This window comes from Neolamprologus multifasciatus, chromosome 7, assembly GCF_963576455.1.
Source record: "Neolamprologus multifasciatus chromosome 7, fNeoMul1.2, whole genome shotgun sequence".
Lineage (NCBI taxonomy): Eukaryota > Metazoa > Chordata > Actinopteri > Cichliformes > Cichlidae > Neolamprologus > Neolamprologus multifasciatus.
In genome coordinates this window covers 48,648,391-48,671,650 of record NC_140445.1, presented here as the reverse complement: position 1 = coordinate 48,671,650, position 23,260 = coordinate 48,648,391, and the positions used below count along the sequence as shown (strand labels likewise).

General features: G+C 41.1%; 1 protein-coding gene across 6 annotated transcripts in view; it reads right to left on the bottom strand.

Moving 5' to 3' along the window:
* pparab (peroxisome proliferator-activated receptor alpha b) overlaps positions 1-23,260 on the bottom strand; it is an 87,310-nt gene that overhangs the window by 18,612 nt on the left and 45,438 nt on the right. The window contains exons 1-2 of one of the 6 annotated variants that reach the window (XM_085164482.1): positions 13,968-14,449; positions 13,637-13,697 (exon numbers count right to left, since the gene is read on the bottom strand). The exons of 1 other annotated variant lie outside the window; for it this stretch is intronic. The gene's annotated coding sequence lies outside the window, so the exon portion shown is untranslated. 4 more of the 6 variants (XM_085164479.1, XM_085164480.1, XM_085164478.1 and 1 more) reach the window with 4 other exon arrangements.

Here is a 23,260-nt window from a genome sequence, read left to right as displayed (position 1 = left end):
TTCTGCAGGTATAATGCTTATTATGTTGATCATTTTTGTATAGCAGTTAGCAGACATTGTTAACAGATTTTTTTGACCTGATAATGTAAAATGGCAATCTAAAGAAAAGTAAAGGCTTCTGAGTAGATATCTCAGCTAATGAGTTGACGCTGAAATGTCTGAGGACTGCCAGAGAGTGAGGGGTCTAAGGATTTAAACTTTCACTGTAGACATCTATGTAAAACTTTATAGCACTCTATCCAAAGGTTGCTCAGATATCTCAGTATGCCGACAGACTAAGAGACCAAACACTAACAGTACCTTTATCATCATCAACACAACTGAGTAAAACTCCATTATCTTTCAGTGCAAATGATTCAAAACAGCTCTGAATAACACGTTCAGGCCTCATGAGAAGGGCTGACGCAACATGTGGCCATCAATACGCTGACCCATGTGCAACAGCTGTTGCACATGGGTCAGCAGGCCATGAAGGAATGAAGCACACGGAGTATCTTATGACACAACACGGGCCTCTCTACTCCCCTTAGCTATTCACCGCACGTAGAGTAACCATGTCCACACAAAACCTTAGTGCTGAAATAAGAGAAAGACTGAGGGTAGAAATATAGACTGAAGACATGTGGAGGCACGAATGTAGGACAGTTATTCCAGCTATAGGCTGTGCTGTAATAGGAAGGCTGGGTCTGAGGTTGGCTAGAAGACACATGAGAGACTGGGATGGCGTATAGATGGATGCAACTTTGCTGAATTGCACAGTGGATGCTGGGAGGAGCTACACAGTTGCTTCTTAGGCTTAGCGTAAGAATGGTATTGGGAATGGACCCCGAATCGCATAATTCAACTTTGTAAAGTGGGTCAATCTTTAGTAAGCTCATTCCATCAGGCCATGCTAAGGACATGAAACAAGGGGAAGAAGAGGGTGACAGTGAGATAAGGGTGAGGATATGACCACAAGACAGCAGCTGCTGGATGTTCTCAGCCAATCCTCGCCTTAACACTTGACTGCCTAGAGTTTAACTTGAACTTGTCCTTTAGTTTGTTAAGTACTGGTGGTTATATTGAGAAGAGAGAGGGACTACACACCCACACTGACTACAGAGATCATTTGCATACCGTTTTGTCTTCAGTGCAGCAGACATTAAAAAAAATGTGGTTATACATATGATCTTGCTTGCTTTTCTTCTATCTGGTGCTTCCGTTAGAGGTTGCTACAGCGAATCATCTGTCTGCATCTTACTCTATGTCTAGCATCCTCTTCTGTCACACCAACCCTCTGCAAGTTCTCTTTCATTACATCCATGAAACTTCTCTCTTTTACTCTTGCCTGGCAGCTCCATCGTTATCTTTGATTTATATATCCACCATCCTTCCTCTGTGTGTGTCCAAACCATTTCAGCCTTGCCTCTAACTTCCAAGTTCCAAGCTTCTGCAAACCACTCCCAATGAGTTGCCCGCCTTAAGGACTTAAGGCCCATCCTGGTCACTCACAATAAAATTCTGAGCATCTTAACTCTGCCACCTCCTTTTTGTCAGTGCCTCTGTCTCCAAACCATACATCATAACAGGCCTCACTACCAAACTTCCCTTTAAGCCTTGCTGCCATCTCCCCATCACCAATTACCCCTGACACTCATCTCCACCTACTCCACCCAGTTTTCACCCTGTTTAAACGCATCTACCTTCTTGCATTTTTACTTTTCCAGCCGTCTCCCTCTTACTCACACACACACATAGTCTGGCTTACTCCTACTAACTTTCATTCCTCCTCTCTCCACTGCATACCTCCACCTCTTCAAATGTTCTTCCATGTGCTCCTTACTCTCATTACACATCACAATGTTGCCTGCAAATGTTGCAGTCCACAGAGACTCCTGACCTCATCTGTCAGCTTGTACATCACCATGCAATCAAGAGTGGGCTCAGAGTCAATCCTTGATGTAATCACACCCCATCTTGAACCCTTTTGTCACTTCTACCACACACATCGTCACAGTCTTGTTGTCCTGATACATCTCCCACACCACCCTCACATACTCCTCTGCCACTCCTTACTTCCTCACGCAGTACCACAGTTCCTATCTTACCAACTTATTATATGCTTTCTCTAGATACACAAAGACACACTGAAGCTGCTTTTGACTTTTATATATATATATAAAAGTCAAAAGCAGCGTGTATGTCTGTGGCTTCCTGTCAGTCCATCTGCCTACTCCCCATTCACCTGTCTTTCTGCTGTCCTCTGGGGTTCTGCAGCAGAAATTTTCTCCTTTCCAAGACTGATCCAGTATCAACAGTCAAGTATCTGGCTGGGAGGGTCATGCCAGATACTTTGTTGGACACTGTAGGCAAAGAAACCGTCCTCACGACTGTTTCTTTGCTACTGACGTTCAGATTGTGAGCGGTGCTGGGCTTGGAGGCAAAGCCTTGAAAAGGGGTGTGCTTGGTTTTGATTCGCATTAAGTTGTTCTTTGTGCTGTGCTTTTATATATATATATATATATATATATATATATATATATATATATATATATATATATATATATATATATATATATAGCTAGCCACTGTTGGTAATAACAGATCATCCCCCTTTTACTGACATTTTAAGCCTTGAAGAACTGAATGGAAAAACCCAAGGAGAGTCCCTACTGGCTCCAGGGTTGGTGAGCAGCAAGCCAGAAGCAAAACAGATCAAAAGCAGATGAGTAACATAAACGAAACCAAAAAAAAGACAAAATGTAAAAACAAGAACACCAAGATAACCACACCGAGCTCAGACTCCTGTCATGTTCAACAGGAAAAACCACATAACAACAGTTATAATGCATAAGCAGGGAAAATAATCACAATATCACAATAAATGTTGAAATTCAAGATTCAAAGTCTAGAGGAACTAAACCCAATCGGATAATAAAGACCCCGTAAATTCCCACTCTTTCAAAGCACTTCCAAACATGAAAAGAGGCCTGGCATCTCAGCAGGAAACTTTACTAAGCTACTCGGTCTTCTACTTTTATCTGAATGGAGGCAGTGTTAGCTCTATTAGCACAAAGTAAACCTATTTAGCATTCAGCTTCTCACTCCTGACCCTCAAGTCTTCCTTCCGAGGATAGTTTCATAAACTATTTTTTTTCCCCACTCAGCACCGTCTTATTGTAATTCCTCCTTAAGGGGAAACAATAAAGAATCCTCTTGACCACAGCTCGACTAAGATCTAGACAGGCTTTTGTGTAATCGAGTAATTGAGTGACAAGATAAAAATCCCTCTTGCAAAAAGGTCACTACTTGCAGCTTCTTCCACAGGGCAGATATTGATCAGTCTGCAGTGGACTAAATGGCAGGGTTTTGTGTCAACATGCCCAGAGCATGCGTGGCTTTGTATTTAAATAACACAGAAAAAAGGAGCCCTTTACTGAACTCGTGACCTCTCAGCCAGTAGCTTAGATGTAATGGACCACACTAAACCTCATGTTGCCACCAACATGCATAAGAATGTAAACACAGAGAGCGCTGATTAGCATCAGACTGCAGACTCTGGTGGACTCAGAGAAAAACAGACACACAGACGGAGGGTGGAGAGGAATGTCTGTTAAACTACACTTGTGGGTCTGTATCAGCAGTGTGTGAGACAGAGTGAGCATATGAGGCATGGAAAAAAGGAAAACAACGGTCCCTATGGTAACAGAATACCTTTGTCTCGTAGGTCAGGACCTCTCTCTTGTGCTCACTCAGCCGAGCCTACTGAGGGCACTCTGCACACAAGGTCATAAGTATTTTTGTGTGTGTGTGCGCGTCTGTGCGTGTGCATGCACTGGGGTTGGAATTAGGGCCTAAAGCAGACAAGAGGGGGTTACGCTGAAAAAGAAAAAAAAAGGCTGCCAACCTCCCAGGTTGCTATAGCAATGCCATGGCAATTATGACACACAACACATGCTTTGAAATCAGAAGTGTCAAGCTGATATAAAAATCAATCAAAGCCATTATGATTTGCTACAAAAGAAAGGGTTGTGTGTAGGTGTATTTGCAAACTGTGATCACACAGCTGGATGTGCGGGCGGAGCATAAATAATCCATACTGTCTGATGGCTTTCTGCTCAGCAGTATCACCCAACCCCCACAAGGCAGTAAAGGTCCACGTTAGACAGACAGGCCATGAAACTGCTAATAAGCTTTGGCTAAAGTATTTGACGTTCTGAACGTCACTGAGGCATGCAGACCACTTTCTTGCTGAAGCAGGTGTGCACAGCCCTCTGGAATCTGCAGGAAAACTGAAACTACCAATGACCTTGGAGCCTCATTAGTGACACCCATCACTCAGGGGGATCGCGTCATCTAATCCCACAAACATTATATACACGAACAAGCACGAGTAACGTGGCCACAGTAAATGTAAGCATCCAGCCTCCATGACTAGCTACCTGGCTGAGAGACACTCAATGAAGCTTGAAGCTTTACAAATTCCACATTAGAGCAAGATGCCAAGAAAACACGAATTAAACTGGCAATAATCCAAGACATCAGAGGTGTGTATGGACTTGTCTCACTATGGGGTGAAGAAAAAAATATGTAGTTCTTTGAAAGACCAGAACAACAAAAACCTGCGATTGGAAATGGAAGAAACCGCCAAACTGTTCACATACAGTGGTAGAACAAATATGTTTTAAAAAATTCAGACTAGCTGTTATATATAAAATATGGATATGAAAGTAGAAGTATATAAAAACAGAAAAACAACTCAAATAAAACATGACAGAGCCCCTACCTTCCTCATCAGCAAAACTTGAAGTTTTCCATGCAGATTTCCAGACAGCAGTTTAACATCCAGCTCTAACAGTTTGTATGATCAGAGTGTGTGCATTTCAGTGTACATGCATGTATGTATGTGTGTGTGTGTATTAAAGAGTAGTCCACAGGTTTAATGCTTAACCCATCTATCTCACGGCCTGAAAGCTGTCATGCCTGTAAGGAGGAGTCTACGAGCTAATGGTGGTCATAGAGGAAGAAAATGGGCTGATGGGGCTGCCCCGTACCCCTGCCCCTTTGTTTAAAGAGTTCACCATGATCTTAGTCTCAACCATGCCTGCAGTGTAAACACTCGAGTGAACCCTTATCGCTTGGAGCTGATATGCAGGCCGGCACCCTCTTATCGTTATGGTGATTGACCAAAGTACAGGCCGTGGAAGTGATTGACATTGGACTTTAGCTGTTCCCTGTGACAGATGAGCCACATGACAGCTAACAAAGCTGTCCTATTATTAGGTAACTGACAGTTAAATACACGGCTAAAGCAAATTTTGTCTGCTATTTTTAGTCCTGAAGATCAATACCAGTGTCTGATCTAATTATATAATGTTTAATAATTTTGATAGTGACCAAGTGCATTGCACAAATTTGACCTGTTCTGGGGCACATTTCTCCAACCTGTCCATTGTGTCCATTGATTTTTATATAACAGAAAAACCAGTCAGCAGAGTCACGGGACACATTAGTTTCTTATTCAAAGCGCCTATTTGAATGTTTCAATAAAAGCAGAAGTTCACTTGAAAATAAGTCAACTGCAGAAGGTGGGTAAAATAGTCCATTACTTTACCTGTTTGTCAGACATGTTTATGGGCAGATAACAAATCCATTGAGATGTTTCTCACTCTTTTGTAAATAGACAGGACGGGAGGGTTACTCAAGATGTTGCCTTGGCTGTCAGCTTGCGAGCTCACGGCTGCACAGAGTTGAGAAATAAAACATCAAGTTACACAAACTCTTCTGGACTCCGACCTCTGCGGTGACAACACGTTTAGTGTCAGAATAATAATCAAATGCCACTGCACGCTAACATGAGACAAGCCCTTACGATCTGAAGAGACTCTATGGGGACACTGCGGCTTCTCTATGGGCACAAAGCTGCGGTGTGGCATGGTATCAGGTTACCTCAAAGGTCTATGCTGACCTGACCCTTGACCCTGGCTGTTAATAGTGCACCACTACGTGGCAGTAAACGTGCCTGTGTGCATGTGTTTGGTAGCGTTCAAACAAGAACATGGAAAAGAATGAAATTTTAGATTTGCGGGGCAATCAACTACTAACCATGGTTTTTCCTTCTAAAGAGACAGGTACATATACAATGGATCTGTCCTCTAAACTTTATGATATGTGAATAATGGGAGTTTTGGCCAAAGGTAGCTTTTACTACCAGTACCTTTGTGTGTTTTGCTTCTGATAAGGCTTAAGTGTTTGTTATGTTTACATTTTGATACATTTTATTGTGTAACCTGTTAAAACTAGGGATGGGTACCGGTATCGCACCGGTTCTGACATAAACGGTAGTAACTAGACCGAAAAGCAGCGCACATTTCGGTGGGTTTTTTTTCCTGAAATGTCATACACTTTGGATTCTAGCCAATCATTTTACCTTTGCAAGCGTAGTAGGCAGGCCCAGGTACGTACGTTCTTTTAGAGCAAAGCTACAGATTAAAAATGCCCAAGGCAAAGTGGTCAAAGTCTGGCTGTACTTCACAGCAAAAGATGCAAACTCAGCAGCCTGCAACAAGTGCTTTAAGGTGATACTGTGCAAAGGAGGTAACTCCTCGAATCTGATGAAACACCTGGCGACGTATAGCATTTTGTTAAAAGACGAGAAATGCACCGTATTTGATAGCTTGCTGCGAGACCTCACACCGGGCACATCTACTGCGGGTGTGGTGCCTGTTATCAGACCCGGAGTTAGCAACATCCCCCAAAAACCCGAAGAGGAGAGTCCTGGCCCCTAGCCCTGCCAGTGTAGCAGAAATGATAACGGATGATGATGGCAGCAGCAGCAGCTTCTCTGCGTGAGTAGCTTAATGTTGTTCGTGTGTAATTTATGTTGAGTAGGCTAACCACATTATTACATTAATGCACGTAAGGTGAACTAGCAAACACCGTCGTAGTTACATGCGGCTGTCTTCTTGTTTGATGGCAGATACTCCCTTCACCCTGGCCAAAAAGGCTAAAATGACCAAAGAAAAAGTGGAAAACAGCTAAACATGAGAGGGTTTTGGACAAAGTTTATGTTTTTTTCCATTGTTTAAGCACTGCTTCCAGCCAGGAGTGATGCCATAAATCCCCTATAGCTGCAGAAAAGGCTAACATTGTTATCTTTTTACAAAAAACAGCCGAACATGAAAGGTTTTTGGACCAATTTTGTGTTTTCCATTCTTTAAGCACCGGTTCGAGCACTGTTTCAAAAGTCCCGGTTTGGTACTGGTATCGGATAAAACCTAGTTAAAACTACAAATGCCAAAAGAATAAGATCAAATCTTGAAGCATTCTGAATTTATCAGGGAATCAACTTTGAAAGGATGTGATTTGCAATAAACTGATCTCATGGGACATCTTTGGCTCAGAGGAAAACATCTAAATACTATTATCAAATTTGAAGAATTTCCCAAAATATGACATAAAGTATTTATTGTTATGCTTTATTATTCTTAAATGACAGTAACAGTGAGGTTATATTGAGCAATGACACAGCTGTGCTACAGCCCTGACCTGCAGTATAGCCACAGCTATGACTCCAGTATTCCAGTGAGTTAAATGCATTAACAGCTGGATCAATGGTTAAAAGACAGCTACTGCTGTTTCCAGCTGTTAAGATGATCAATACCAAACAACGCCGTGGTTGTCCTTGAGCAACATTTCCTTTCTTTGCCAAAGTCTGACTGCTGGCTGCCACTTTGTACCTATTTCCAAATCAGTCACAAGGATCAGACAGGCCAGCATTACAAATCTTCCCCACAGTACAATGCAATCTTTTCCAGCGGCGTTTATCACTTGACAAATGCTAAGCTGGGGGGTGAAGAGACACCAGGGAAAACTTGTATTTATTAAACTAGGCTGAGAATATCACACAGCTCCTTACTGAGTCATGTGTATTCCCTGTAAGAGAATGCTGCCTTCCAGGATCCTTTCCAGGTGTCAGAAAGTAATTGTGGATCTGTGACTATGCTGGCTGGCCGAGATGTACAATGCTATCACAGCTGATCAATCTATTAATGCCCATGACAAGCAAAAGTGTCAACATTTTCACAGTGGCTCATAATATTTTAAGGTAAAAATGTCAATTCTGCATAACTTTTTGGCTGCGATTTTTTTTTTCAATTAAACAGCAGTAAAAATGACCAAAAGTGGGATCTCCACTAGTAACAGACCATCAGCAAGCATGGCCCTCCCTTGTCACCGAGAGTTCTGTGGTTTTAGGGTTCCCCTTAGTGCACGTGTCTATGTGTGTGCACTTCAGCAACACTGTCACACAAAATATTTCTACAGACAAAAAACCTGCATTTAAACATTTTTAAACTTTAAACCTGTGCTTAAGATTATTTGACAGACTGCACATAAAATATAACAGTGACTGAGCTCTGCTTTGAATGTAGGAGTCTGAAAAACCTCCAGTAATAACAGTAAAACTTTTGTGTATGACAGTGACTGCATAGTCTACTGTCATAGCTTTCCCCTGATCGCCCCAACAGCGTAATCGAGGGAAATCAGGAGAAAAACATGAAGCTTAACTCAATCGAATAAATATGTTTTTTTAAGGGGGGTGGGGTCAAGAATTTTTTGATGCTAATTTTAAACTGTATGTCACTAAAGTTCAACCCGATGGCTTGTTTTTCATTGTAGAGATGGATGACAAATTAAAGTATAGACCAGAATCCCTGACCCCAATCTACTACAATGACAGAATCCAGCTGATGATATTTTGGTGGCCTGCTTTGGATCAGCTCTCACCTGCTAATAGATATAAAAATGATTCACCTTTGTACTATCACTAAATGTTTCTTTGGTGGTGTGACTGGTTCCTTCTAGGCTGACAATGGCATGTTTCATGAATCAGTAGGAATCCCCGAATGAATAATCCATTGCCAGACTTATAAAAGAGGAGCTGATCTGTAGTGTGGCAGATCAATAAGTTATATCCATTAGCAGTACAGTAGAACATTTGATATTCAAAGCCTTTTAGAGTTAGTTGCAGTTTGTCTAGAGATTGAATGGTACCATTTGTCAATATATATATATATATATTTGGAGATGAGTGAGCATCCTCAAATATAACAGCTTTAGTCAACTTTAATCAAAGAGTTTTCTGGTAAACAAAGAAAAGTTGATTATTACAGTTTTTCCACCAAGTCTTAACAAACCCAGTGAATGCATGTCCTTCAAGGTTCTTGCAAAGCTGAATTCCTGCATTATTTAGGTCAAATTTACGAGCAGGCAGCCATCTTTCTTTGCTGGTGCATTGCTGCACCTACAACATCACCTGTAGCTAAGTGGAAGTGGTATCCTTGTGCATGGAAACTCTTAAGCCTGTGGATGACATAAACCTGAGACCCACATACTGCTACCACAGTTGTAAAATTCCACAGGGGAAAAAATGTCTATTGGAATACATAAAGGTAGTAAAGAGGTTGCTTAAAAAAACAATACAGTGATGAGTACTTGAGTACACGTCAAATCTAAGGTGAAGCTGGGAGTATTTCTCAGGCAGCTGTGTATCTCATTTCATTTTCCAGCTTGACACTGGAGTCCTGAGCTCCCCTTTCTGGCTGCCAAACCAGCCTACGTGTTTTGTGGGGAGGCATGCAGAACACAGTCCTAGTGACAGATCAACACTGATTTGCTACTGTAGTGCAACGAAAGACATAAAGCTCTTTCAGCTTTTCTTATGGGCAACCCTTAAGCAGGAGCTGTTATTAGCAAATCCTAAAGAAGATGTGCGCAGTGCGAGGACAAACAGTTAATTTTGATCTGCTACACAGCTGACATATTTGTGGATAAGTTTTTTTTTTGGTAGCAGTATTAGCAAGCAGCAACCTTCATCCAAAATCACTCTGCACTGCATTTACCTTTGGTCATCTGTCATGTTAAAAAGCTCTGTGAGGTCCCATAAATGTGTCAAACACCTCTGTCATACCAAAACAAGCAAAAGTAGTTAAACCAAAAAAGTAAAAACCATTTTGTTGTTAGCAACGCAATTCCAATGGGAGAGTAGATATGGTCAGTGACAGATGATTGATAAGGATTTCTGCATATCTTGTGCCTCCTACTGAGGCAGTTGCAGTGGGAGTGGAACTTGTCAAAACGAGACAAGATAGTTGGCAAGAAAGAGAACACCTTCCAGCAATCTGTCTGTCTATAAGAATACAGACGTGTGCAAATGTGACACTGACATAGGAAGACTGGAAACAAACAAAGATATTGTTCAAGGAAGGAATCAGTCAAATCCTCTTGTCCTGTCAACTTACAAATTCAGCTTACATACGGCAACTTTCCTTGACTATTAGCAAAGACAATCTCCTGTCCAGAGCTCCTTACTGTAAATCTGGCAGTAGGGCCCCAATCCTATTCAACCCAGAAAGGCTTTACGATAAAGAAGGCTCAAGGGGAACAGACCTGGCTCAGAGGAAGGTCAACCCTGACTACAAGAGGACGAAAGATGCCAAACAAACAGACCATATAAGTGATTAGAACCAGCCAAAGTGCAGTGTTTCCCTGCACTTCATAAATGCACACTATATTTACTTTTGTATTTATTTTTGATGGTGCAGGAACTTGAAAAACAGGCCAAAGGAGCTATGTGGCGTTTCGACATGTCTCTTTTAGGCCCACAAAGAGATACAACTGATAAACTTCTGAACCTGAAAGTCCTGTTTGAGGAGAAAACGTTGCATCTCCCTCTGTTGTTTTCTCTGTCTCTACAAGCTGTGAATGCAGCCAGGCAGAAGCAGATTGCAGGTCTCAGGTTGCCTGAGACAACAGTGTGCAACAGCTCAGTCAGACAAAAAGTAACGATGGAAAAAACAACTGACGCACAAGTTCTCCAAGACTGACATAAAGAAGTCTGAGCAGGAGAGTTCATAAACTTTTATGCTGTTTAATGTCTTTTTTATCACCATAAAAACTGAGGTTATGCCTTCTATATTTGGTCCATTTTTGTTACAGCTGTGAAAATAAATCACTAGCACCATACCAGATCAAAGCCAAAAAAATTACATGTTAGTGTTTGTCAAGTGGACACAAAATTAAAGGGGAAAAACACATAAGACATCCCTGATACACGGTACTCACTCACCTATATTTTGTACTTTTAGCAAAAGGGTTTGCTTTTTATTTGATCAAGGTTTGGCTAGCAGTATTTGATATGATCTTTTGAAACACTTTTAGTCAATCAATTAGCCCCCGCCCATAGGCAGTGCCCGAGATACAAATGGAATTTTAACGATACACACCAGAATGATACGACCTTTGCCCCTGAGGTAAATGGCACATCAATGCATAGATTTAGCACACAGCTACAAGTCTGGTGTGCAAAGAACTTCATGTCTCACAGTGCAGTTACAAGTGGATTTCAGAACAGAGGATCTGTCTTCGGTTCATCCTCAGCAAAGATCCAAAATTTCAGATGTGATTTTTTTCCCCAGCCCTTACAAAAGATTCTGAAGTTGGATTTTCTCTTTAAACCACGTGTATTTCTATCATAAACAAATCTTAAAGCATCGCGCATCAGTCAAGATTCAGTGCGGTGTCTCAGGCGGCCCCAAAATGCATTGAAGAGTGGACTGTTGCCACGGTTACAAAAGAGAAAACTGTAATTAGTCACTACACAACAACAACATACATTATTATTAATCTCAGACAAGGACATTTATCCTTAGCGCACCACAGAAATGGGGGTGCTTTAAAAGTGTCCTAAACCTGGTATGCCACAGCGGGAGTGAAAGTGGGATGGCAGTAATATATGCTGATTCTACAGTGAGCATCCCTTCCTCCTAAACTGTGTATCTGTTGGTATTTCTATTGGACTGTGATGGCTTGACTAACCGTAGCCATGTTAACGACAGTGATATGAAATTTATGAGTTTTTTTTACACTACAGCAGTGGTTCCCAAACTTTTTTTGCTGGGCCCCCCTTTGTTTTACAGAAAAATGTTGGCCCGCTCAATTGCGGTTTACTTCACACCTCAAACATTTAGTAAACAATTAAGCAAATACAAGTAATCTGTAGGTAGTAAGAAAATAAACTACGAACTCTTTTACGCTACGTCCGCACTTACACGGGTATTTTTGAAAACACAGCTGTTTCGTCCACGTAAACGGCGTTTTGAATCACCGAAAACTGAGATTTTTTAAAACTCATTTTTTGCGTTTACGTGTGGACGAGGAATACAGAGTTGGTCACGCAACGTTAAAGGTATTTTCCTTTTTTCACGTCAGCTGTGCGCCACGTTATTGTTTACATGAGAGGAATTGCAGAATGCCAGATAGAGACAAAATACTGTTAATCTGACTATCTTCAAGTTTTACACGCTTACATATAAACACGCAGTTACTGTCCCTCTATTTACAAAGGCAAAGGCATCACGGTGTAATTATTTTACATGTAGTTTTTTTTTCTGTGTAATAATATTCAACATTGCTATCAATACATTTTTCAAAAAAAAAAAATGCCTCTCTGTGCAAAATGGATTTAAAAACATAAACAGCTGTGGGATACTGTTTGTCCGTAATTTAGACAGGGGCAACAAATCGTGGCAGGATCAGCCTGATGTTATTTGTATCCCGCTGTAACTTTACTGTATAAAGAGCTAACATCTCCAAAATGTCAGGAGTAGTTAGTCATTACAACAAGTGTTTGTGAACTAAAAATCAAGAATGTGGGATGCTGTTTGTCCGTGATTTGGAGAGAATTTATGCAACTAACAATAAATCACATGCTAACAGGCCAATTTTATCATGGGCGGGCAGCGGTGGTATCCACTGGTCAAAAGTGGCTCATGTGTAGAACTGACACATGAGCTGACTCAACCACGAGTGGATGGATGCCTGTCAGTTTTTCAGTCTAACAACTGCTGGGATTTCAATCAACATAATATAGTGTTTTTCAGAAATGAAAAGTGCCAGTTGGTCCATTTTCTTCACTACAAAACAGATCATCTAACAAATAATTTGCAGAACAGCGATTCTGATTTTTAATACATTGTCCATGTTTAGACACATAAATGAGAAGGAGAAAGACAGAAAAACTCTAACTCAGTGTTACTTTAGGAGTTACACAGCACTTGCAGCCACACACTAACCACTGCTTCACTCATTTAATCCCTCCACCTTTGTGCTATAAAAGTACTAAACGTCGCTAGTGGGCAATAAAAAAATCCCTAATATTTCTTGGCTGCACATCAAGTCTGCAAGTGAGGCCTCCGTAAAATCACTGTTACTCATCCAACCATGATCCTTGTCACACCTTCTGACCGTCACAGTTATTTTGTGTATGTAATAAAAAGGCACACGATCCTGACTGCACAAGCAGTGATCCCACCTCTGAAACAAAACCTCTTGATTGACTCTATGAAAATAACATTTACATTATATGCAGGTGTTTACCTTTCATTGTGCTGAGTATAGAACACAGCATTAACCCTTTGGCATTACTCTTCCCATCACTGCATCACAGAGGCACCAGACCAGACCTGACCAGAGGCCTTTATAAAGGACTGCTCTGACAGCCGGAGCAATCTCTGCTTCTTCAACCGCTATCTTAGAAATGGGCCGTGCAAACAGGACAATAAACAGGCCGTTGTGTTGAACTAAATGAATAGCTTACATCACAGGGAGATGATGCCTATTGATGAAGAAGAGCTGTTCTCCCTGCGCAGGCGTGCAGGCTAAAAAAAAAACAAAAAAAACACAGCTTACCTCCCCCTCCTCCCCTCCATACAATAACAATAATCCTGGAGGAAATTAGTAACCTCCCCCCTCCCTGTGACTGCAAACTAATAATGTGCATATAATAGTTGGGCAGAGTGTCAAAGTGGGAGACGTGCACTAGTCTGCAGTTTGCGCTACACAGCATTCCCTCACAGTCAATGTCAGCTGCTGCAAAGAGGACTTATAAATAAAAGGCCACATGAAGACATACATATATATGTATATACCTTACAGCAGATAGCGCAAAACGTCGGCGCCATATCTTCGGAAATATCTCGGTGGGCTGGGAAGCGTTCAATGCAACAGCGAGAAAAGGAGCGATGAAGGAGCGAAAACGTCCCCCAGACACCGACCGCGTCCTCGCTGGCTCCCCTCGCAGTCCCGCCGCTGTCAAAAATCCCCCAGCACGTCCATACAAAGCAGAGCCATGGTGCTCACGCCCGCAGGAAGTGACCTCATGACTGACAGCTGGCAGAGAGAAAGCGCACACCCCGACACACCTATGGTTTCAGCGAATGGAAACAGCGCAACAGTTTCCCCTGAGAAGGACGCCCCCTGAGCCTGGAGAGAGAGGGAGAGCGAGACCGACCGGAAAAGCCTCTCCTTCTAAAAGTGACCCTGCGCACTGCAGCACACAGAGAAACTTCTTCCCCTTCACTGGATTCCTTTATTCCTTTATTGTATTCAAGTGCACAAAAATGCGTTGTTGGCGAATGTTATCAAATAACCTACGCAGCAAAGGATAATAAAAAAGTACACACACAATTAAATTAATTAATAAGAATAAATAATAAATAAATGTAAAAATATATACATTTTAAAGTTAACCTGGCTATTTTAAATGGGGATTATTGAATATATACTGTTAGTCTTAGACGTTTTTTTATTTTATTTATTTTTATTAAATAATATTAAATAATAATTACATTTCTGGAAAGTTCTGTCAAGAAAAATTGTAGCAACTGCAAACAGCGACACTTTGCAAAGGGAGGAAGTTACAGATAAGCAGTGGTAAAAACAAATAAATCAAATCAGATAACACAATAATAACGATAACAATGATAATACAGTTGTGTTGAACTCAAGGGCGTAGATTTGGCATGGACGGAAGGGACATGTCCCCACCAATATCCAGCGATTATTGAATTGTCCCCACCAATAATTTGATCTCTTCGACTAAAGAAAAACAAACCCGATAGTAAGAAAAAAACGATCTGTCAACGTCTCATTCACCCAGCGGTGCAGAAAGAGTTAAATTACGTTCTCTACTGGAGTCCTACGTCATGTGACAAATATATATGGCCAATGTGATTGGCTGCAGTGTTGCCAACTTAGCGACTTGTCGCTATATTTAGCGAGTTTTCAGACCCCCTTAGCGACTTTTTTTTTTTCTAAAAAGCGACTAGCAACTTTTTCTGGTGTTATTGGAGACTTATTGATGACGACTTTTTGACGTGAAAGCGGGTATCGCTTTTACTCTCAACAAGCAGCGGGTGCTGCCGGGGGCACCTCGCCCGTTCCAAAGTGCTCACGGGCGGAGGATAGTCCTCCCCCAGCTGGTATCAGGGCAGAAGATGTTCACACCTATGCGTCCGAACTGCAAATGAATCGCGCAAGAGCGAAGCTGCTGCTCCTGCACTGACTGTAACGCAGTCAGTTCTTCTTTTACTGTTATGTTGTTTTGTAGATCAGGTTTAAAACTACTTATAAACACACACACACACACACAGTAACTCCACCAGAGTGCTTATTTCGGGTCACTTTTGCCGGTCCAAGCCCGGATAAAGGAGCAGGGTTGGAATTGTGACATTACAAAAACAATAATTGCTAAAATAAATGTAATTTGTAGTTCTAAATAAATTCTAAATGCATTTAGGACGTTTTTTTTTTACTCACTTTATGTCTCTTCCACGATGTTATTTCTCTCTCCAACAACGTTGCAATTATATTAGCATGACCAATTATGCAAATTAGGCGGTGACGTCATTTAGCGACTTCTAGCGACTTTTAAACAGCCAATAGCGATTTTCCTTACTGAGGACTTGGCAACACTGATTGGCTGTGCCTTTCAGGGAGCTCTGTTTAGTTTTAGCAGCGGCAAGCCTGCGCTGCCAGGACTTGCAAGGAGGAGAGAAGGATGGCAGCAAAAAGGAAGAACCTGGATATAAGAAAGTATTTTTCAAAGAAACCTGTAAGTCACTTAAAGTCAAGTTCACTCATAAAATGTGTCCGTCATAATAACGTTACAGGCTATGCTAGGCTTTGGGCCACATCAGTCTAAAATTGTATGTAACCATAAATAACGTGTTTTGGAAACTAACTGCACAACAGGCAGCAGTATTGGTTATCTCAGTCTCAGAGTAGCATTTCTAATTTTGATTGAAACTTTCCGAGAAAACGGGAGCGTCGAGCAAGCCAGGATATTAGTTTACAGAGGCTGTTAGAATTATATGTATAATGTTAAATGTTGACACAGAAATTTCATCCTAATGGCACTGACATATTCATAGGTCATAGTCATGTATAGTCATGATTTTGCAAATATTCCACCTTGTAGTGCAGTTTGCACAAATTGTTTTAAAAATGCACTCACCCTACAAACATTACTGATGAGTCAAGATCTGCACAAATTGACAGAAACACATTTTATTCCTATTGTCATGTTTGTCCTATTTGTCAGGTGACAGAAGAACCAACACAAAGCTCAGAGAGTAATGGTGATACAAGATCACAGGTGAAATTGGATGATGACTTGTTGGTTCATGACTGTATTTGAAGCACATGTGTGACTGCATGTATTTGGAATGTCTCACTGTTATTTATCAGGTAACAGAGGCAGCTCTGCCATGTTGTAGCTCGGACAGAGGTGAAGAGGCGAGGTGACTGATGATTTGGTGCTATAGATTAAATAGTATTTATTATCATGACAATTGTTAGGCTGCTGATGTAAATTGATTCATTAGTGTATATTTGACAAAGAATCTGAATTGACATGTCTCACTTTTTATATGGAATATGGCTGAAGTAAACTAAAGTCTAAAATACTTAGTCAGTCATTTGTTTAATAGTAATTTAACATTATATAATTCACATATAAAACTATGAATTGTAATGTAATAAAGCATGTAGAATAGCATATGTAGGCAAGTATATTTATCCTTTCTTTTAATCAGGAAGCAAAGACAAAAAGGAAAAAAATAAGAAACAGGGCAGGGTTCGGTGGTTGAATCATCCGTCCCCACCAATGCCAAAACCAAATCTACGCCCTTGGTTGAACTGAATGAACATGGAATGACAAAATTTTCTCTCTCTCTTAATCTGATTCTCAAACTGACAAACAAATACCTGGTGTCATGTCTTTTACTTACAAATAATAAAATGAACAGTACCTTACTCTCCTTCACCTTAAAATCTAATATGTTGCCAGTACTAAACAAATGTATGCAAACTCATTGCCACAGAATGACAAACTACTACGTACCTGAGATGGTCAAGTTAGGACAGCTTGTTAACTGGGAGTGCACAGTACTTAGAATATAGGGATATTGTGTCAAGATGTGGGAAAGTGGGGGAATGATTACAAATGCTGTGCAGTCCCACATAAAGAAGGACATGTGGTCACCTTACATGACAGTGAGTAGGCTCAATTTTTTAAAAAGGTATGGATGAACTTTATCCTCGTGCGGTAGAAAATTAGTATTACAGACCAGAAAAAAACCTGAAAAAAATCCTGACGACAAGAAAGAGAGAGAGAGAGCGAGAAAAAATAAAAAAGTTTATTTATTTGACAGTTCTCAAAAAAAAAAAGAAAAAAAAAAGAAAGAAGTTAGTTGAACCGATGGGGTGTTGATCTGGTCAGTTGAGGGGGTTGTTGATCAGTTTCAGCTCCTTTGGTGTTCATGAAGTTAACAACAGATGCCCTACAGGGTGAACAATGAGACAATACACAAATCAAGAATGCTTTTACAGGTGGAGGCCACTAAAATTTTGTGTGTGTGAATGTCTCTGACCAAAAAATCAAAAACTGACTTGATGAGAGTGGCCCAAGTGCCCGATGTCCTCTAGTGGGCCCTGTCCTCACTGCCCTGCACTGTGGAGCCTGATTGGCATTTGCCATAGAATACCAGAATTGGCAGGTCCACCACTAGCTGAGAGCAGGTTCATGCTCAGCCCAGGTGACAAACGTGAAAGGGTCTGGAGAAGCAATGGAAAAAGTTATGCTGCCTGTAACATCAGCCTTTCAGACACTGATGTTTCGTCTGGATCAAATAGGCTATTTAAAATGTGGTAAAACTATTTTGTGACTCCACCTTGTTTTGCCACACACACCTTCATCAGTAATATGTTCACTGAGAGGTCGCCCCCACAGTAAAAGAAAGGAAACATCGTCTCAGTGAAGGTGTGTATGTGTGTGTCAGCACTGAGATCATAGAACGACAGCTTCCCTCCATCCCAGTCCAGAGTCACTCTGACTCTATTCAGAGTCATCCGTATTGGTAGAGTAGAGCTGGTGGTGCCCACTCAAAGCATTCATATGTCATATGGAAAAATCCAGATGTCCTGTGTCCTTTCATCTGACAGGACTCTGCCTGTACATCCATTATCCAGTGTGTATGATCTTTAAACTCAACATCCCAGCTGTGAGTTCCCGAGTTAAAACCCTGAGAGCCCAGGACACAGAGGGCACAGTTAAACTTCTCTGGATTATCAGGAATCTGCTGCTGCCTCTCTCCATAAGTGAAGCTGGTCAGATCTTCAGAAAGGATGAGTTTTGGATGTGCAGCGTTTGGGTCCAGGATCACGGGGGTGTAGGAGACTATGTCCTTCATGTTGTTCAAAATGTTGAAGGCCAGGTTGCCCAGGTGTTTGGCCTGGTCCATCAGAGCTCCTGAGGGAAGATCCATCAGGCGGCAGCGCTTGACTCTTTCCATTGCACCATTGTAGTTGTGCAGGAATGAGACGTCTTCAGCTCTCAGCTCCTCCTCTGTGGCTGTGACTATGTTTGAAAGAGCAACTATCTCCCTGCTCAGAGCCTCCATCTTCTCCTTCATCAGCCCACTCTTCAGCTTCTCTGTAAGAACAACTCACACAGGTTCTTTAAAGCCAGATTACGAGCTGGATCTTCCCTCAAAGATCTTCTCATACAAATTGGACACTTGTTCGTTGGGTCTGCTCTCCACCAGCTCTTCAGACAGCCTCTACAGAATCTGTGGCTGCATGACAGAAGAATAGGATCTGTGAAGATGCTCTGACACACCGGACAGTGAAGATCCTCGTCTGATCTTGAAGCCATCGAGTTTCTGAGTGAAGCTGAAAACCGAAAGTACAGTCAGTCCTGGTTATTCTCACTCCTGCTGACTTAAACTTCTTCTGAATCATATTTTTCAGTCAAACTTACTTTTAGCGTATGCAACATGTTGTTGTCTTCCACTTTTCTCTCCTGCATCTGGGCTCACTCAGTGGAAACTGGTAATTTAATCGAATTGTCTTTGTGTGTGTCTTCAGTGACGAAGAATAACGAGGTGTTTCCTGGTTTCTGTCAGGTGAGTTAGGTGAGGGGCTCTAAGAAATACGGACCAGAACTGTAAAATCTGTAACTTTACCTAACATTTTTGATGAATAACTAATTGTCTGTAAAAGTACCAAACAACAACTCTATGTAGGCTGTATAACAATACATTAGTTCATAATAATAGTTAATATGATAATAATTAAATTATTTCCAATTACAGACAGAAATAAATAGTAAAGAATTTCCAGCTTTGTTAAAAATGAAACTGATAGTTGTTATACTCAATGAAAAAAGTGTTTTATAATGTTTTTAGGCTATAAAATTATTTAAACTAAAGTAAAATAAGATAAACATGTTTAAACCTTACATTTTAAAATTTGAAACAGTTCTTTGTTTTCAGAAATAAACAGACAAAATGATATCATTTTTGTGAGCAGCTGGGGCTCTCTTCCACAGTGACTCTCCCAACCGGTGGTGGCAGATGGCCGCCCCTCCCTGAGCCTGGCTCTACTGGAGGTTACTTCCTGTTAACGGGAGTTTTTCCTTCCCACTGTCACCAAGTGCTCATTCATGGTGGGTCACCTGAGGTGACTGTTGGTCCAAACTGGGGCTATATAAATCTAACTTAGTTGAAATTCAATTTGTGATTTGGGTTTCTGTAAAGATTTGAAACATTGTTACTACTTGTTCATTCTAACCCTAACCCATCCAGTCCGCTTATGATGACCTGTGGTTAATGTGCTCCTCCACTTTTGTTCCAGTTGTGTTTATGTACTTTAGTAAAGCTAAATTTAGCCTAGCTAGGACTAGCTGTTAGCCTAGCTGAAGAAGATGGTTTGAATTTACATGGTACTGACATTAGTGATTATTACTGCCACCAAAGAAGTGTTGTTTTTGGTAGCGTTTGTGTGCGTGTCAGTTACTGGAGGATGTAGGAATTGATACTATTGACTGGTCTCCATGCTCGCCTTACCTAAATCCAACAGAACACATCTGGGACATTGTGTTTGGATCCATCTGACACCACCAGGTTGCACCTCAGAATGTCCAAGAGCTCAATGATGCCCTGGTCCAGATCTGTTTGAGCAGTGTATATGTGCTTGGACTTCAACTTTCCTCATCACTGTTATTAAAATTGCATTCTGGATCATGATAAAAATAGTCAAGTAAGAAACTCACACTTGTATGCTCTTACCTTAAACTCATAGTTGAGCACAGGGAAACTTTCAGCTTGGAGAAACTAAATGTTTCCCAGTCCTGCATGAAAATGACAGGAGTGGAAAAATCTTACATGAACCCCCTATTTGTGAGCAAAAGGACAATATCTTTGCATTTCCAGATGGCTTGGCAGCATTGTATCTTTTTTGTGGGATATTTAGCTTTTCAAGGTTGTGCTAATTGTGCACATTTTAGGACGAGAAAAGCAGCTGGAGAAATCCTAGTCTTTTACACTGACCTCAGGCCAAGTTATCAGGATTTCAGCTAAACTGTTGCAATAAACTGCCCATTACTGTAGCTGCTCTGTTTTCCCAGCTCATGCCAGATGCTGAGTGTGTGACCCTGGCTGTCAGTTGCATCTCTCTGCTCTACTGTTTCTTCACCCCCATTCCCTGTCCCAGCTCGCCATTACACATCTTTGCGACGTGGGTGTCACTCCCTGGACTCGAGGTCTGGAACCAGGCGCTGGCTGCTCTGCATGTGTCTTGGGACTACAGTGGACTTTCACAACCTCCATGCACACTCAGCATGTACAGCTTAAGCTCAGTGATGGCTGGTGTTCATATTATTCAACAAAATAATCTAACCCCGTTCATTTTTAAGACTGTAAGTTGCTAGCTGATGGTAAACAGGCATTTATTCTACAGTCCTAATCTATAACAGGGTTGTTAATGTATTTTACATCGAGGAGCCCACTTTGAGCTTTAGTGGGCTCAAACCTGTTAAATTCTTTATAACCAGTGAAGCTGCATGAAGATACCAAAGAATATTGCAATTATCAAACGCAAAACTACTCAGTGTTCAGAAAATAAAACAAAACAAACAAATATATCTATTAAAAAAACAGCTCATGGCTTCTGTTGTGTAATATGGTATTATACTGGTTTGTAATTTGTAGCAACAGCTACTGTATATGTTCATGCTTGGTCTCAATAATAAATGCCTAAAAAACAACATAACCTGAAGGCTCACTCACTACATTATCTGTTTGTTTGGGGCATATTTAACATTTTTATCAGTCATTTGTTGATAACTGCCCAAAATCTTGTTGGATCTTGTGTTTAACACAGCGATTTAATTTATGACATAGTTTCAGTGGGTGTGTCAGCCTTGACCTAACCTATCCCATGAACTGCTACACCTGTAAACACTATAACGTTGCCGTCTTCCACGACCCTTGATATATCTTTTTTCTTTTTTTTTAGCACCCACAGCTAAATCATACCCTCCACTCCCAGTCTCCTGTGTATCAGTATAACTGTGGTGCCGTTTTAGTGACTACTTGGCTTACCTTACCTAACAGCCAAATTATTAAGAGCACTGTCCATTGTTAGTCCAGTTATTCCCAGGTTACTCACTTCTGGGAACAGTTAAGGCTTCAGAAAAGCCAAATATGGTAAGTATATTTTAATCTTTATTACGAGAAGCTTTTAAGAAACTTTAAAAAAAAAAAAGTCAAGTTATTACATGGGAATGACTTTTTGCTCCTATGGACATCCACATTGATACCAGCTCTAGTTTACCAGGCTTCTCCACAACTGCTGGCGACTTCACTGTGTGAGGAGGACACTGAGAAACATTAGACCGAGAAGATACGGCTCGTTGCAACACAGCTCAGTAGAGCAGACAGAGTCCACAGTAATGGGCTCCGGTCAAGACTCTCTGTCTGGATCACAGCTGGTTTCCTAATTAAGGGGAGACTTTCCACATCTAGATAATTTAATGACAGCTGCTTACAACATGTCTGTCCATGAAGTGAACCTAGCTGTAATAAAACAAACTCTGAACAAGCAACTGGGTGATGAAGTACTTTGTGGTTACGAAAGAGAACCCATCCTTAGAATTACAGCTCTTTTGAAGACTCAGCGCTCCACAGTGAACATCATGGATTTGTCTGCTTAATACTGTGTTTTCTTCCCCAACTGGAAATCAGGAAGAACATGATCAAAAAAGAGTCCGTAATTACATCTACATTGTGTTGGTGTGTTAACAGTATGACAGTATGATTCTATGACATGTGACCCAATGTTGGAGGTAAAACGACTGAAACAAAACGTGCTAGTTGATGCTAGAATTGTCGACCTCGATATCAACAGTTACACAAGTTAAGTTTTAGGCCCTGGATGGGACTTTCGACAGCAGGCTGGGGATGTTTTTTCGAGTCCTTATGGGAGTTTTACACGACCTCTACTGCCACCTGCTGGTAAGAAACAGCAGCTGAAGAACTTGCAAGGACATGACATGTTTTTTAAGCATCTTCTAGAAAAACTGTGGATTTTCACAAATACTTTGTAGAAAACAGATTTTATTTTAATCAACCAGTTTTGTACTATGGTGCCAAAGATCACATCAGGCTAAACTGCCCAAAATGTAATCTCCACTATCAGCAACAATGTCTGTCTTTGTTTTCCTTAGCTAAACATTCACACTGACAGAACACTGACGCCCGCAGCATTCATTTCTTGTATTTATGATGTAGGTGCATCACTGTTGTCTGCCCACTCATGAGAACTCAACAGCCGCTTTCCCAGGCTGCCTGCATCCAGTCATCCAGTCACAATCACCCCTTTGTGGAGGCCTAACTGGTGTTACTACAATACTGCAATAATTACTCGATTCAGTCATCAATATATGGAAAGAATATGAATTTGCAAACGGTCAAATAATTCAATGTGGTCAAGATGGTTCATATAGAAATAAAATATTCAGCAAATATGGCACAAAGATAAGTGTAGAGCGTCCACTAGGTGGCGCCTTTGCCATGTCTTTAAAGAGTGAGAGAGGTCTGGT